The sequence below is a fragment of the Coffea arabica genome, chromosome 7c (genome assembly GCF_036785885.1).
Source record: "Coffea arabica cultivar ET-39 chromosome 7c, Coffea Arabica ET-39 HiFi, whole genome shotgun sequence".
NCBI classification, from domain to species: domain Eukaryota; kingdom Viridiplantae; phylum Streptophyta; class Magnoliopsida; order Gentianales; family Rubiaceae; genus Coffea; species Coffea arabica.
Window position 1 is genome coordinate 34666867 of NC_092322.1, and position 8317 is coordinate 34675183.

Consider the following 8317-nt stretch of genomic DNA (forward strand, 5'->3'; position numbering starts at 1 on the left):
CACTAAACTTCCAAATGTAATTCCTTTAACACTATAATTATTCACTCTTAGTAGTCTAAAATAATTTTCTAAAGTCCATCAATTAGTCGCGTGCGTGAAAACGCAAACTTCCGACTCGTGCGCGATAAAGCGTAATTTCAAAAAATTCTTGTAACGATGATATAACTAACTAATACTAGCGTAAATAATCATGAAAATAACTTTTTTAGAAATAAAAACATGAGTCCTCATATGAGTCTAGTATTAATTTCTCAAATCTCCAATTAATTTGCACCAGTGCGTCTTTAAAAAAACTTTCGACGCGTGCACGGTATAAGCTTAATTTTAACTTACTCACATCTAATCTCTCAATTAATTTTTTTAATCTACTATTGATTATTCTTAATTCTCCAAGACTAATGTACTTTCGGATCGAACATAGTCTTGAAAAACGTGTACTCCTTATTTCTCGCTAAACGAGCCCTAGAAAAAATTAATTTTACTAACAAGACGTGTTAAAAATATAATTGAGACATTATTCCATGTAAGTAAGTTTAAAATGATTGAAATAAATTATTCAGAGAAAACGGGTGAGTAAATAATTAATTAAACCAGAAAAATAAAATAAAAATAAAAAAATTTTGGTCCTCACAATGTTCCCCTCCACATATTGAACCATAAGCCACATATGCATTAGATGAACTTAGACCAACTACGGCTTGCCTTTTGAGTAATTTCACCACATTATTCATTTGGGCAGTCAACATGTTGAAAGTGTCCATTTTCATCATACCTGCGTGGCGTCTCGGATTACCTCTTTCATTGGCCCATTGGTAGTTATTTACGGCCATTTCTTCTATTAAACTTTGAACCTCTTGAGGTGATTTACCCATTAAAACTCCACCCGCGGCTGCATCAATGGTAGTTTTAGTAGAGAAAGACAAACCGTTATAAAAAGTTGATACGATTAGCCAATCAGGAAGTCCATGATGTGGACATCTCCGAAGCAATTCTCTAAACAGTTCCCAAGTTTCATATAACGATTCACCATCCAATTGACTAAAACTAGTGATATCCATTCTAAACTTAGCCATTTTACCCGGTGGGAAATATTTATTCAAAAATGCTCGAGATAAATCATTCCATGTGGTAAAAGTGTTAGGAGCATGAGAGTGTAACCAAATTTTTGCCTTATCTCTTAATGAAAATGGGAACAATCTTAGCTTTATAGCATCATCACTAACTCCATTCATTTTAATAGTATCACATATCTCCAAGAATGTAGCTAAGTGTGAGTTAGGATCTTCTACTGCATTACTTCCAAATTGAGATTATTGAACCATTTCGATAAGTGATGGTTTAATCTCAAAATTATTAGCATTTACCGTAGGCCTTGCTATACTTGTTTGAGATCCTTGTGTCCCTGATAGAGCAAAATCTCGTAGAGCTCGCCTGTTTGCTTCGTTTTCTGCCACCTCTTCTTCAAATGGTAGCTCTATTAAGATTTTCTTTATCGGTTGCCAAACCTCTTGTTTCTCTTGCTGTGGTGTATGCCTTCTTTGTCTACGAAGTGTCCTCTCAATTTCTGGATCAAAAGGTGCAACTTCTCGTAATATCCGGTGCACGCACTATAAACAGAAATACAAGAGATTATGCAAAATCAATCGTCAAAAACTGATTAAAATGCAAAGTTAACTATAAACAGCTTAAATAATAAAAATAATACTGTCTAAATTAATAGAGATAATTAGGCCCTAATATTGCCGTTCTCCGGCAACGACGCCAAAATCTTGACGGTTGTTTTATGTAAGTGCAAGTTTAAATTCCGAATTATATCCATTGACTGCAAGTATACAGGCCAAACTAGTAGTTTAGGGTATTTAATCGAGTTGATCCCACGAGAAGCAATACCTACAATTACTAGGTCCTAATTTCCTCTATTATTTAGACTTATAATGAATTTGAGCAGAGAATTTATATTAGCTACTACTTACAATCTGATTTAACAATTGCAAGATACAAATGGAGAAAAATTCACTAAAAACTTGAATTTAGGGATATAGATTCCACTTATGGCACAAAAGATCCAAATGAATGAATTGAACACTTGTTACTACTCTTGTTTAACTAGGGAACCATTTTCAAAATTGCCAAAATCTCATTCTCATGATAATAATGGTCTAGAACAGCTTAGTTTTTCCTAATCTCTTGGTAAACAACTAACTCTATTCTTGTTCATGCATAAAATGCAGATTTCATCCACTTGATTGTATTTCTATTCTCATGAACTTACAACTCAAGCTCTACTCATGTTATTCCATTATTTTTACCATTTCTCAGTGAGTAATACAACTGTAAACCTGCTATTGGTGATCAAACAACAACAAGTAATCAAGCATGCATAAGTAGACAAGTTAATACAAGATACAACAAGTGTAAATCACATTCAATTTATATCACTTGGTTATAAGTTTCATCTACTCCCTAGATATAGAAATTTAGCTACTCATGGATGATATAACAATCAAACTCATAACTTCATTAATGGAAAACATCTCAAGTTACAAGTACAAGAAGGATAAAGAAAAGCTTAGCCAAGTTAATGGTGCAGCCCTCCAATTTCTGCTGTGACTTGCACTAGATGATTACAAGATGAAGTTTCCAAGTGTTCCTTTAAGAACTTCTAGCTAGAGAGAAAAATGTACAAGAAGAAAAACTAGCTACGTATGGTCTCTCTGACTTCCCCTTCATTTTCTGCATAAAAAGATGGTAGAAAGTGCCTTTTTTCTCCCCTCATGATTCCAACATCTCAGATTTGTTTAAGAAAGTCAAAAGAAATGTTGTTTTGACTTGACAATAAATCATATTATCTTTCTTTTTGCTTCAGAAGCATGTGCCACCGAATTCTCTCACCAAAGATAGCTGAAAAGTTGTGTGAAAAGTAAGAAAACTGGCTGTGCCACTTGCAGCAGAGAGAGACAGATCCGAGCCATGGATCCGAGGGGTGCAGAACGATCCGAGGCCTTTCTCACATGGATCCGAGTTCGGATCGGCTGAACTAGGATCCACTACTCCAGAAGTACAGACGAGGGCTTGGATCACTCTTGTTGCACATGGATCCGGGCTCGGATCCAAGTGATCAATTTCCAGATTTTCAATTCCTTCCTTTTTTCTTCATTTTTGCTCCTAGTTTCTTTTGTACTTTATCCTCCAAATGGTCCTTGCTTTTTCTTTATCTCGTGCATGAAGTTCACACATCAATATCCTTCAAAATATCACAGATGAAAGCATTAATCCACTCATTTAGCAAGTTTGATTATTCAAACAATACTTAAGCAATTAGCACCAAAAAGAGTTCAAATATGTCTTTAATCCTCTCAAAACATAACAAAAGTTCATGCTAAACTTGTACAAAATATACATCAAATATTCAGTTATCAACTATTTCCAAATTTACCGATCCAATAGCTCTTTGTCCCCCTTGATTGAAGTTTTGAATCATCAATCGGCTATTGGAGAGTTCATCAATAGGGATGTCAAGTTCCTTTAGAGTTTTTAAAAGAAGAATATTGATAGTAGAGCCTTCATCTATTAAAATTGTATTCACCTTTTGTCCTTTTGCATAACTAGTTGCAAACAAAGAACGGTTATGTGACGTTGATCCAAATAACAAGTCTTCATTTGTGAAGGTAATGTTTGTGAGTTACCAATAGGTATTCACCACTTCATTACCAATAGGTACGTGAGTTATTTCACAAGGAGATTCGTGAGCATCACCCCTTTGTTTTTCAATGTCATCAACTTGCATTGCGTGACATGAGACTACATCAACATCAAAAAATTCTTTAGGTATGAATTCTTTTAAAGCGATAGGAATTCACAGCTTTTGCCTAAAGATTTGGTTTTCTTGAGGATTGCAATTGTTGTTGTTTTCCTTCATATTCTTCTCTTTCCTTTTTCAGACCATCCTACTTCTTCTTAAGGCCTTGGTTGCCTTATCAGATGGATGAGAGTTTCACCTTCTTCTTCACGTGACTAGAGTCCATCCTTTATTATCTATATCCGACTGTAATGATTTCAAGTCTTCATATTCATGCCCATGAAAATTTGAAGGGGAGATTTTTTGTTTAACTTCTATAAGATCAAACAATCCAAATTGAATAGTTGGTAATACAAGTATCGTGACCTTTTCAAGTTTTTCAACTTTCATGGATTGTAGTGAATTAATGGAGATTTGATTCACACTTGCAATGTTTTTTTCGAGAAGCCATTTTCCTTATCTTGCCAAATCCATCACTTTGTCTTTAAAGACAAAATATTTTGGATAAGATGCTCAACCAAGCGGTGATACTTACAATAATTTGGATTATCAGCATTTCTAGTCTCGTTAGGTTGCTTCATCTCAAGAAGCATGATCAAGTTCATGCTTAACAAATCATCAAACATACCAGACACATTAGAATCAATGAAAGGATACTCCTTGTCTTGCATCTCCTTGAGAGTTGGTTTTCTCTTTCCTTGCTCTTGACGCACATTGATCTTCTTGTCTTCTCTCATAGCAGTCTTGCGGACAATTTTGAAAGTTGTTACACTTGCAACCATGGTCTCTTTCTTCTCACTTTTGACTGGTGGCTTGGCCCCTTTCCTTATTTCTTGTCTATCCTTAGCCTTGTGAGGATCAGGAACTGGCAGCTCTTGTCTGTCAAGGTTAATTTCTACCTTATGAATTTTTGTGGATAATTCATCAAATGTGTCTGGATGTACACCTTGCAAGATGTATCTGAGCCCCTAATGAATGCATTAAATACACATCTCAATCACAGAAGGCTCAGAAATTTGATCATTGCAGTTGAGACTTAGATTCCTAGCGATCGATGAAATTAATGGCAGGTTCATTCTTCCATTGACCTTTATTGGAGAGTTCAGTCATGCTGACAGTTCTTTTTGTGCTATAAAAGCGGTTAAGAAATTCCTACTCTAACTGTTCCCAATTGTCAATAGTGCCAAACTCCAGATCTGTGTACCAATCGAAGGCGTTATCCTTCAATGAGCAAACAAATTGCTTAACAAACAAGTCACCATTAGTGCCAGCGTTGTTACAAGTTTCAATAAAGTGCGCAATATGTTGTTTAGGATTGCCCTTACCATCAAATTGTTGAAACTTTGGAGGTTGATATCCTACTTTTGCGGTGTAAGGTTTGGTATAACTGCTATACGACTTGGTACTTCCATCAATCTTGTCCGTGATCGTACATTTGATAAATTTCTTTAGATGATCGATATGAATAGTGCCATCAAGAGAGATTGAAAACTCCTTTATTGTTTGTGACTTGATATTCTCTTTCTTCTTCTTCCTTGATGACGAGTCATCTTCATCTTACATTTTGGATTTCTGTTTGGACATGCTAAGGCTATTTTCACCCATATTTTCTACCATAGCCATTAGTTTGACTATCTTGGCGTCTTGACTTTGTACATGCACTACTAGCCCTTCGACAATTGTAGCTAGATTTGAAATTTGATCTTCCACAATTATTGTATTAGTCATCACGACGGACATTACCACAAAAGCTATCGAATCACTTGAGTTATCAGTGGATTCATCGTGGACTCCCTTCTTGTTGGGAAAACCTTCAAAATTTTTTCCTTTAGCCACAATATTTATCTTGGCCCTCTTTGCTAATTTCTTAGCCTTGTTCCTTGTCATGAGTGCAGTATACCGCATCTCTTGAGTTATTGAATTGCCAGCAACTATGCCTTCAAGAACAAAGTTCACCTTGTTGGACTTCATTGACTTTTGAAATAGGTAAGTTGTTGAAAGAAAAGATATGAGAGGCAGAGATTGGTCCCACTGGGCATGCTAGAAATTTGTAAGCATAAATTTCGTTGTGTAAAATAAAAGACAAGAAAACTTGCACAAATATCAAAATTATTAAATCACATAATAAGTGGGTTACAATCTTTGAAAATTCCCGAACCAAAGAAATTAATCCCCTGATTCTTCTCTTCAAATAACTTCAATCGAAGGGTCGAAAAAACTTATTCTCCGATCAAAAAAGTGTTTCCTACAATTTTAACATAGAAAACGAATGATTTGAAGGTGGCGTTGAATACTTGAATCTTTAATACCGATGGAAAAAGAATTTGTTTAATTTGATTTGGATTTAGATTTGAAGGAAAAGATCTTGAGAGAATTTGACAGAATTTTTCCAAAATTTAGGAATTTCAATGTGTTTTTGCTTTGAGAGAAGACCTCTATTTATAGCCAAAATATGTTGGCTATGTCATAAAGAAAACCCTGCAGAACCTTCCTGCATTTTGGATGACTTGTAACTCAAGAAACCTATTTAACTTGGATTATTTAACTTGGATTTAAATAATGGGTCAACCCAAATAATCCATTGTGAATTAATAAATCAATTAATTCATTTCAATTTAAATGGACATTACAAATTTGATTTGATAGCCCATATAACATTGGCCCAATTTGTCAGTCCAAAATATAATGGATTTCTATGATTTAATTTAATTTAATCAAGATCAATTTAATTTAAATAAATCTTGACTAAATAAATTAAATAAAATTTCTTTGTCTACACATTGTGACGCCCCCACTCTCTCAAGGGCGAACCCAAGGGTATCGGTGGAGCGTCTGCTCAACTCTCGTCAGGACTCGGTACTAATTCAATTTACACTCAATAATAACCAATCGATACTAAAAATCGAAGAGATAAAAGAAGGTTAATTCCTCAATAAATGTTCAAGTCTTACATCATAATCTACCCAATTACTTTGCGTTCCCAAAATATACAGCTTCCAAAAATCAAATTCTAGACAAATACATTCACAATTCTAATCAAGTGAAGCATCAAGTAAGTTTCTCCAGAATTCCTCCCATTTCAGCTCCTGTTAAGGAAAATAAATCTAACGGGGTAAGCGGATGCTCGTGAGGCCAAGAAAACATGCAAGACAAGTAATTCAATAGCAATAGCACTTATACAATAGTGAAAACTATAACATTTAAGAAATTCACCATTTATAATAAATACACTTGAATAGGAGGCAGGAACTCTCAAAAGCTAATTTTCAATTACTTTGCCCAAGTTCAAATCAATACCTTCTTGTAACGACACCTCGTCACCTAAATAGATAATTAAATCGTAGCACTTCACATATTCGATTTATGTTTCTGAGACGACTCGAGAGGTACCTCCCACCTGAATCGGTGTGGTACTTACTATCGTTCAGAGGTTTAAGGTACTGAGACGATTCGAGAGGTACCTCCTACCAAATCGGTGTGGTACTTACAATCGTTTAGTGGTTGATGAGACATCGCTCCAATTGATTTAGCATGATTTAAGGTACTGGAACGACTCGAGAGGTACCTCCCACCAAATCGGTGTGGTACTTACAATCATTCAGTGGTCGATGAGACATCGCTCCAATCGACTTAGAGTACTTTAGAGTTCTGAGACGATTCGAGAGGTACCTCCCACCCGAATTGGTGTGGTACTTGCTATCGTTCAGAGGTTTAGGATACTGAGACGACTCGAGAGGTACCTCCCACCCGAATCAGTGTGGTACTTACAATCATTCAGTTAATAGGTTTGAGACGATTTGAGAGGTACCTCCCACCAAATCAGAATGGTACTTGCTATCATTCAGAGGTCGATGAGACATCGCTCCAATTGACTTATGCAGCCATAGCATATTTTTCAAGTCAAGTCATGTCAAGCCAAGCAATTCAAGTCACGTCAAGCAGTTCAAGTCAGGTCAAGCGATTCAATTTAGGTCAAGCACGAGTCATTTATTTCAAATGAGAATGAGTGTGGTAAAGTACGCACTCGGCTCCATTTCCAAAATTTCAAGTCATCGATATTAAGTAAGCACGTATCAAGTTCATAGGATTTCAGCTATTTATGCACTAATAATAATCGAGCACGTAATATCCATGTACAATTGCCAATCATTTTCATTCATGTAATAAGTATCACGTAGTTACACGAGAAAGAGAACGAGGGTGATAAAGTACACCCTTGCCTCGGTAAGTTTACATATCATGTATAACATTTGTACAACTAATATCTCAATCACATAAGCATTTAACATACACTTGACACTCACCAAGTTATCAAAGAAGGAATGTTACTCAAAGTTCAAGCGTCCACCGTGGAATCCTCTTGAAGGTCCTCGTGCGTGCCTGAGTAATTAATAATGGACAATCACTTATAAACCCCAATTATCGAAGAAGATTGTACTAGAGTACAATCTAAGAAAATCTCATGAAAATGAGCCTTAATTTCTCGTAAATCGAGGTTCAAAAGTGGAGTTTTAAAAT

General features: G+C 35.6%; 1 non-coding gene across 1 annotated transcript; it reads left to right on the forward strand.

Annotated features, from left to right (window-relative positions):
* The first annotated feature begins 959 nt into the window (after positions 1-959).
* LOC113700245 (small nucleolar RNA R71) lies at positions 960-1067 on the forward strand. Its single transcript, XR_003450589.1, has one exon. It is a non-coding gene; the product is annotated as a small nucleolar RNA R71 (small nucleolar RNA).
* The last annotated feature ends 7250 nt before the right edge of the window (positions 1068-8317 follow it).